Below are 10,181 nucleotides of genomic sequence, written 5' to 3' on the forward strand. Positions count from 1 at the left end.
CACCAGGCGCGGCTGGCGCTGTTCTGATCCAGGCGTCCGGCCAAGCCTCAGGACTTTGCTGGCCTCACGAGTCCATTCTGCTCCGGAAAATGGTAGGATGAGGATGACCGCGACACGTAACGTGCATTATCAGTGTCGCGGTGTCAGCCTCAAGAATCTGAAGCGCTTCCTGATTCCTGAACCATTCAGATGAAGATATACCGTGAGAAAAGTTTTTTCGATAACATAGCAGCCCTACTATGCACTCCAAATCGGACGAATTCAGCAATTTGGAATTAGACAAGTCTTACCTGAACCGCTTAAATTCTTCGTTCCAAACTACGCGGTAACAACAGTTACCACTTATCAGTTACCAGAGGTAACGTTAGTATTGACCACAACCGATGACAAGTCTGCAACTGGCCAAATATACAGGCAGCAGCAGTTACGATATATACAGTCATATACATACACGAACCAACATCATCATAGCACTACCATTAGCACAACCACCACAACTGTACAAATCTAATTTTATGACGAAGGCATCGATAATGGTCTCAGCAATGGGCTGGAATCATTGATGCAAGAATATTTTATCAGTGTCGCCTTCATTCAGCAGGGATATCAGAGCTCTGGCCTGAAAATTTACGGGGATGTCAGAATCGAATGAAGGTGAAAATTGCAACAACCGATCTGCAAGCTAAGAGGGGCTTTCAAATACCCACCTGCATCACAATTCTTTATCGTGTCATAAAAAAAATCCTTTATCGTGTAACACCTGTAAGTTTATATGTTTTTATCGCGTTTTATATGTTTTTAAATACCCTGTATGCACGTCGACGAAGAATCAATATATATAGTTATCACATAGTCACTGATGAGTTGCCTTATCCCCAACAGGAATTCCAAAATGTTTTTGTAGGCTCTGGAGCATCGACCGATTACATTTTTTCTGAGTTTGGGTTCCATCATTGTCATTTATAATTCTCCCAGTTGAGAAAGCTTTGGCAAAAGTATTCATGTGAGAAACATATCTAGCACCTCTTCATGGTATGTGGGACAACATGGGTGAGGGCCATGCTAGAGGCCAAATATTAATTATACCAGCTTTTCAACAGTCACGAGAGGGGAATATGAAAACATATTCAAAATTGCAGGTGCTAGAACGTAACGATTGAGATGTACGTGGGGTTCCTACCCTAACTTGCAAGTGGGGTCCCCAATTTCCCTCGAATAAATCATAAAACATATTAAAGGAGCAGTCAAACACAAACAGAAACCCAAGAAAAAAAAATACTACAATTTCTAAAACCATTGACTTAGGAATAAGGATAATTTCATTTACCGTGATGAATTAAACTAAAACACTGCAATCCAATATTACACTAAGGAAAGAAAATACTATATGTCTGGCATGAGAATTATAATCAGCAACTTTCCAGCTAAATACTGATAGCAAATAGAAAAAAAATAGGTTGCAATTGTTGATCCAATCCATCCAATAGTAATAGCGGCACGATAAATATGTTTTCCTTTCTCTAGGATCAAGATTCAAGAAAAATCCTGCCAGTGTCAAATATATGTGAAGTTACATACCTTTCTTTGGGTTACGGGAAGTTATTGGACGACCTTCACCTATGCTAGAACTATCTTCATTCCTGTAAGAAATTCATCCACAGCAGAAAGTAACGCACAAACCTTTGTATATGCACTTGTTCTAAAAATATTATCGTACTATGTAACATCAGAGCTACAACAATGTACAACAATGATGTGACTAGTGTTCGAACAAACGATGGTAACACAGATTACTTCCCGATTAAAATTGGACTTCATCAAGGGATCAGCCTTAAGCCCGTATCTCTTTGCCTTGGTAATGAATGAGGTTACCAGGAACATACAAGGGGATATCCCTCGGTGTATGTCGTTCGCTGATGATGTAGTGTTAGTGGACGAAAGGCAGGCGGGAGTAAATAGAAAACTAGAGTTATAGCGGCAGACCCTTGAGGCTAAAGGTTTTAGATTGAGCAGAACTAAAACCGAATACATGAGATGCGACTTTGGCGGAGTTGTACAGGAGGAGAGATGTGAGTTTGGAAGGTCAAGTAGTGCATAAGAAGGATACCTTTCGGTATTTGAGATCGATGCTACAGAGAGATGGAGATATTGATACGGACGTTAGCCATAGAATCAAGAGGTGGATCAGGTGGCGACAAACTTCTGGCATTCTCTGTGACAAGAGGGTACCACAAAAGCTAAAGGCAAGTTCTATAGAACGGCGATTAGACCGACTATGTTGTATGGAGAAAAATGTTGGCCTACAAAGATTCGACATGTTCAACAACTGAGTGTTGCAGAAATGCGTATGTTGCGATGGATTTGCGGTCACACAAGAATGGACCGAGTTCGGAACGATGATATACGTAATCGCCTAGAGGTAACACCAATCGAAGAAAAGTTTGTCCAACATCGGTTGAGGTGGTTTGGCCATGTCCAAAGGAGACCTCCAGAGGCGTCAGTGCATTGTGGAGTTCTAAGCCAAGCTAATAATATGAGGAGAGGTAGAGGAAGACCGAAATTGATATTAGAGGGAGGCAATAAAAAGAGATTTGAAAGCTTAGGATATACCTAGGGATCTATGTTTGAATAGGAGTACTTGGAAAGCAGCTATTGAAGTGTCTCTACCGTGACTTAGGGCTCTTAGTGGGTTTCAACTCTAGCCTATCCCGACTTGCTTGGGACTGAAAGGCTATGTTGTTGTTGTTGTTGTTGTAACATCAGAGCTACCATTCGTGACTGGAACATTTTACCAACAAAAGAAACAATACAGAGTGCTGAAAAAATCATTTCAAACAAATTCATACCAGCACCAATCCACACCAGTCAGTATGGCAAGTATGACATTTTTATGGCGACAGTGTTCTTACTGTATCTTACATTACATATTTATGCAATACCACCACCACCAACAACAACAACATAGCCTTTCAGTCACAAGCAAGTTGGGGTAGGCTACCCTGATTAAAAATTATCGGTGTTTTTTAGGATTTCTGCTGGCCAAACTGTTTTAATTTTGACCATAATGTATACCTGGATGGACAATGTAAGATATATGTAGCTAGATTTATCATAAGTTCTTCCAAAATATTGAATTAGCTTTCTCTGAAATGGCATATTTTCATAGAAATTGTTGGTTAAAGCTTCACACTGTACAAAGTGTTGATGTCCTAAATGACACGTATTTTGATCGAAGGGAGTAGTAAATTACCCTTGATTGTTTCGTTGATCACTTGTAGCAGTCATCGTTGTTAAGATAGTCTCCACAGATAAACTGCCAGCGTTCTCTGTGTCCTAGAGTATAACATGCATACACTGTTAACCTTTAAGCACTCTTCTCCAGTAAAAAAAATGGCGTACCCAGTGCAGAGAGCTCCCGCTCTGTGCGGGGTCTGGGGAAGGGTGTTAGTGGCAAGCCTTACCCTCGCCTGTGCAATGCAAGGAGACCGCGACTCGAACCCGAGACCTTTCGGTCACAGGCGGTAAGACTCTACCGCTTGCACCAGGCCTGCCCTTCACTCTTCTCCAGTCAAAGAAGCAGAAAATACTTGTACGGAAACCTAAGTCTACATTTCAAGGGTAGTATATAATAATAAATTACCAAGGTTTCATTCCTCATCCACCCTGGAATTGTTTCTGATAAAAGATCCATGTATTTCTCCATAGCGATCTCAGGGTTCATATTCCCTAACTTCTGCCAAGCAGCCCTGAGAAAACAATAAATGATCATTGATAGTAATCATTATGTATTACCACTCTTTGTGCATATCTTTACAGAATATCTAGACACAGATCAAACCAAGCAGATAATTTCTACAATGTACTATTTCACCATTTCTTTTATGCTTTAAGACACTCAGAATGGTGACAACTGACAACATGTCCAAAAAATAGAAGGATCGCCAATTTTTTTCTCTTATAGGATATCTCATGTCTTTCCTTAACTCTATTTCAGACTTCTATATTACCTGGATTGTTGGGAGTAAAAACACATACACATAGCCATTATACAATTATTACAAGGTTAACTCTAGCTTTACTTGTGGGCATACAAAAATATAATTAGTGGAACATTGACAGTTCTCAAGACGTAAAGAGATACACATCAGTCTACCAGAAATAGGTGCAAGATATCTGTCATGTTACGTCATGTAGACCGGTTAGGTATATTGAATTTTTTATTCAATACTTCTAACCATCAGTCCATATTTTATAGCACATATATTATTCTTCTCACTCCAAGGGATAACTTCGGTAGTTAGATGTATACAACAGGTTGGTTGTAGCCACTTAATTGGTCCAACAAAAAATAAGAATGGGAAATAAGAGAAGCTGTATTGGTGTCCATGTGCAAAACATATTAAGGCATCTTTCTATGCTCGTTGCTCCTGTTCGGTGGCTCATAGCAGAATTTGCTGACACGTCACAACAATAATCCATTCTGAACTCTGAAGGCAAACCAACAGTTAGTGGTTTCTTTGACCAAGATGCTCTTATTTTTTTCCCCTCTAAATGCTATGCTATCTTTGGCCAAAAAAAAAAAGAGGTGGTACTGTACAGATTGCTCATAAACTGATGATTAGCTGGATAAAGCATATCTAAATATAGTGCTCTCATGCACAACAAATTGGCACAGGATATTATCTGGAGTGGCCTCAGAATTCGGCAGGACAAAAACTATTGCAAAATCAGAACAAGGCGCCGCATCAAACAACAACCCTATCTTGAAATGGAATGCGTCACATCAATACATTGCAAGCTCAATATAGAGAAGCATGTTTATATGGACAAACAAGCTTTAACATGTTGATGACACACTGAAGAGATGACTGCTGGGGCAACTGGATGGGAGGCTTTACCTTGGTTACCTATTATATGCAAACTCGTATAGGGACAATTTTTTCCCTGACTACTTAAAGGGCAAAACTTGCTCAGACAGAGGTTGGCAGTGACTAGTTGCTGTCAATTCTGCCTAAACTAAACAAAGAAACACAATTCAGTTGATTCAGGATTGTAATTTCACTCAATCATTGCACCAGATCCACCTACATGATTTTGACTTCTATATTTTGTTTATACATTTTATTCATTACACTTACCTTCATTTGTAGTTTATTCCAAAATTCAAAACATTATCCTATGAACCATGCAGCATCATGGACAAATATTTTTAAGACATAAGACATTCAAAATTTAAAAGGTACTACCATGACCAAATTTGAGAAGGAAGCGTGGATTCTCGTTGTCTCATGCAGGGAAGTGCAATATTCTCTTTGCCACAAAGGAGGCAAGGTATGTATAGCTCCAACTTTATATGCTTCCTTTGCTCTTCTGTAAAGGAGTTATATGCTTCTCTGAAGCTGATGAACCCAATTTCAAGAACCAAGAAGAAAAGAGGAAACCCAAAACTTGAAGTGCAGAATTGTCATAAATCCTATTCCAGCCAGATACCCCAAGCTCGCAAACATAGACACCGCATAACCCTATTATGTCAAATTATACATATCACAGCTTTTGTATTGGCATAAACCTCACATCTGATGAAATCAATAGTCAATGACACTCCAAAATGCAAGTCCTTCAGACCAAAAAGATATTGCACTTATTCATTTCAGTCTTACTTCAGAAAACATGATTTATCACCAAGGGAAACAGATCAATCGCTGATTTGGCTATCAGCAAGGGAAACGGATCAATTGTTATTTACTTCAGTAAGCTTCAATGATTTGAACTTGTTTCCTCAGCTTAGCATCTGGTGGCTTAGAAGCAGAAAGCCAGAGCCTGATGTGCGGTTCACATTGGTCTACCTAAATAGCTGAAACGATGCTGAAGCTGGTGCAAAGGTGGCTTTTGGCCTTCCAAGCAGAGTCATTAACAAACAAGCCTACAAGTGATCTCTGAGCTAGGAAAAAAATATACTAACAGCATTGAAGAATTTGTGCACTATTATAATTAAATCTCCCTATAATTTAACTACTTAAACTGTACCAGATCTCCTGCATACAACTTTTGACAGCTTTGAAATAATGAAGCGCAAACAAGTTAGTTTTGAATAGGATTTTTTATGTGTTGTGATTTCTTCCTATTGAAAAATACTAGTATGCTACTCTTGCTCTGCCTTGATACAAATATAGCAGAGGATCAGTACTCCAGTGTTGATGGCATCCAGGCCAGGGTTTGCTTATCGTTAAGCTATAACCTAACACAATGTAGCAATGATAAATGTAGCCAGGGTAACAGAAAGAAGAAATGAATACCATTTCGCACGAGATGAAGGTCTCAGTGTAAGTGGCTGCGCAGAGTCATAACAGGGACCGTCAATGGCAACCTTGAGGAGACCTTGAAGTTGCAGCTGCACATCACTATTGAGCTTTGACAGGGCAGCCGCCCCAGCCCCACTAGCAGCAAATGCTGCAGCCGCACCAAACCTCTTCTCCACCTCACTCCTCTCGATCCCTTCCCACTCAAACTCCATGTCTGCCTCAGGGTCATCCTTCGGCAGCACTTGCAATGTCACTGCCTCCACAGGCAATTCAGTAACCACTTTATCACTAAAGCTACATTCATAGGCTAACATTCACATCATCAATCGTCCTTGCCACCGACTCCTCTTCAGGAACCAGTTCTTCTTGTTGATCAACTGGATGGGCCTCACATTTAGCTTCCTCCTTGCTCTGCACTTCCTCATGTACCTCGGCAGCTTCTTCAACGGGCTGATGATGTTTAAGCTCTTCCTTCTCTGCCAATGGCACATCGAGAACTGGTTGTGGAGCAGCCCCTGCAGGCAATTCGTGCTCCTTCACTTCAACTACTTGTTCTTCCTTCTTCTCCAATACGACATCAAGAATCTCTTCAAGAGCAGTCTCAGAATCCAATTCATCGGGCCTCACTTCAATAGCTTGCACACTCTTGTCCACCAATCCCACGTCAAGAACATCTTCAGCAGGAGCAACTTCGGCAACCAAATGGTGCTGTTTCACTTCAATAGCTTCTGTTTCCAAGGGAAGCACTTGCGCAACTCCAATAACTTCTACTCCCTGCTTGTCCGGTCCTGCTTCGAGAACTTCAACGGGAGCAAGAGCAACCTCAGCACCCAGATCATGCTGCTTCGCTTCAACATCCTGCACGGTCCGTTCCTCCAACCCCGCCACATCAAAAACCTCCCTAGGCACAACCTCGGCGCCCGACGCCTGCGGGCTCGCCTCAGCACCCGCCGCCGCCACAACAGCTGCAGAGATCAAATCAGACCGCTTCACGCCGCCACCGCCGTCCTCCCCGTCCTCCACACCAGCAGCAAGGCGCACCTCCCGAACAGCCTTCACGGGAACAGCCTTCACGGGAACCCCCTCCTCCTCCTCGGGCAAGCTCTCCGGCTCCTTCGCCTCCGCGACGACTACCGCCGGCGCCTTCTCCGCCTCGACCCACCCCTCCGCCTCCGGCCGCGCCACCGCCGCCCTCCCTTCGCTACGCATCATCACCTCGTCGACCTCGATGATCCTCTCCTCCTCCGCCACCTCCTCGGCGATCGCGGCTGCAGCGCGATCGGTCCGGCGCGGGGGATCATTGGCGGCGAAGAGCGTGGCGAGCAGGAAGGCGGCGAGGAGGGTGACCGCCGCAGTGAGGAGCAGCTCGTAGAACAGCTCCATCTCTCCGGGTGGTGGAAAAGGAAGCCGGTGCGGCTTCTTTTTGCCCCTTCGCTTTCTCGCTCGGCGGGGGGGACAGGGGAGAGAGGAAGGGAAAAAGGCGAAACAGTCAGGAAGGGGAAGAGAGACGAGGTCGAACGAATCGGTGGGTGTGGGGGAGTAAAGGAGGTGGGGCGCCAAAGCAAGGCATATTCGGACGGATACGATCGCCACGAGGGCCGGAGGGCGGGCGACGCCAAAAAAGTCATTTCGTCTGGGGGCTGCTTGGGCCTTGTTTAGATGTAAAAAAATTTGGCAAAATGGACACTGTAGCGTTTTCGTTGTTATTTGGTAATTAGTGTTCAATCATAGTCTAATTAGGCTTAAAAGATTCGTCTCGTGGATTTCGTCTAAACTGTGTAATTAGTTTTATTTTTTATTTATATTTAATGCTTCATGCATGCGTCCAAAGATTCGATGTGATGAGGAATGTGAAAAATTTTGCAAAATTCCTGGGGAACTAAACTGGGCCTTGGAGTTGGAAATGCCCCGTCTGTTGGCTGAGCGCGTTTCACTTCAAAATCTCAAAAAGTGCTACAGTATCTCAGTCTATTTGCTAGTTGTTTCGGCCGGTGTAAACCAGTCAATCAACAGTATTTTTCTCTCACAAAAAACCAACATCAGCCAGCTCAAACCAGCACCAGCACCAACCAGCGAACAGGCCCCCTATCACATTGAATGTTTGCGGTCCGTGCATGGAGCATTAAATGTAGACGAAAAAAAACTAATTGCACAGTTTGGTGGGAAATTACGAGACGAACGTTTTGAGCCTAATTAGTCCATGTTTGAACACTAATTGCCAAATAAAAACAAAAGTGCTACAGTAGCCCAAAATTCTAACTTCCTAGAACTAAACACACTCTGATTGATTTTTGAGCTCATCAGTGTGACTGGTGTTGATTTGTTTTCAGACAAAAATACTGTTGGCTTCGTGTGCTTCCGTGCTGGTTTAGTTCCCAAAAAGATTCTCAAAAAGTGTTACAGTAGCCATTCTATTGAATCTTGCAATACGTGCATGAAGCATTAAATGTAGACGAAAAAACAAACTAATTGTACAGTTTGATTGGAAATTGCGAGACGAATGTTTTAAACCTAATTAGTCCATGATTAAACACTAATTATCAAATAAAAACGAAAGTGCTACAGTAACCAAATTTCCGAAATTCACGAACTAAACGCGGGCTCATGTTAGCATGCTTCCCCTCGGCCTTCCCGGCCTCGCGGCGTAGGGACGAGCTACCGGCACCGAGCAAGGCAGATGGGGCCATGGAGGCACCGAGCGCTTTGCATATGAGCGGCAATGGTTGGGCCTCTGCTTGTCGGTGACGCCGCCTTTCCCTTCGAGCACAAGATGAGTTGCACAAGATACCTCTGTGCGAAATTTACACCAGCTGCGCCTGAGTGCACTCATTGATCACCGCTAACTTGTTAACGAAGAAAACAGTTCATGGCTTGTTTAGTTGGGCCTTGTCAAGTTTTTTCACTCTCTTTTTTTCACATCAAATCTTTGGACCTATGCATGAAGTATTAAATGTAGATAAAAAATAACTAATTACACACTTTGATGGTAAATTATGAGACGAATCTTTTGAGCCTAGTTAGGCCATGATTGGACAATAATTATCAAATACAAACGAAAGTGCTACAGTGCCAAATACTGATTTCTAACCTCAATCTAAACCAGGCCTTGGGCGAAGTTTGGGATTCTGGCTACTGTAGCACTTTCGTTTTTATTTGGCAATTAGTATTTAATCATAGACTAATTAGGCTCAAAACGTTCGTCTCGCGATTTCCAACCAAACTATATAATTAGTTTTTTTCGTCTACATTTAATGCTCCATACACATATCGTAAGATTCGATGTAATAGCTACTGTAGCACTTTTTGGAAAAAAAAAATTTGAAACTAAACAAGGCCTCGGTACCAACAGCCATATATCGTTGTCTTCGTCGTTAGGGTCAATGGCTATGTATTATGTGCCGTACCGTGTAAAAGTACTTCCAGGATAAGTTAATTAAGTCCTAATATACGAGCTAAATTCGTGAAGAGCGCTTGTAGATGATAATGGGACATTAAAACTATTCATCGCATAGTGCAGCAAATAGGAGGCAGCCACATATTTCTTTGTCCTCCTCGAGCCATGTGCCTAGAGACGACCTCTTCATAGACCATGCTACAATGGCACCACCGTTTGCAGCTTGTTCGTTTGGCTCTTCAGCCAGAACAGTATTTCTCTCTCACATAAATTAATCAGTAACCCTCCTTCACAAACCAAGAACGATACGAACCAGCCAACCGAACAGACCGTTGATCCCAACAATGATGCATGTTTAGAGATCACGGGCATGCATGTTTGGATCTTGGATGACTGCTAACCTTTCCTCGCTCAACGAGAAGTCAGAAGAAAAGAAGGGTTTGACCGCTCAGGTAGCATGTCTTGTTTTGTGTTTTTCAATTTTT

The 10,181-nt window shown here is 42.6% G+C and overlaps 1 pseudogene; it reads right to left on the reverse strand.

Annotated features, from left to right (window-relative positions):
- Positions 1–289: 289 nt before the first annotated feature.
- On the reverse strand, positions 290–7,821 carry LOC136548939 (acyl-CoA-binding domain-containing protein 5-like; annotated as a pseudogene).
- Positions 7,822–10,181: the final 2,360 nt, after the last annotated feature.

The sequence above is a fragment of the Miscanthus floridulus genome, chromosome 1 (genome assembly GCF_019320115.1).
Source record: "Miscanthus floridulus cultivar M001 chromosome 1, ASM1932011v1, whole genome shotgun sequence".
NCBI classification, from domain to species: domain Eukaryota; kingdom Viridiplantae; phylum Streptophyta; class Magnoliopsida; order Poales; family Poaceae; genus Miscanthus; species Miscanthus floridulus.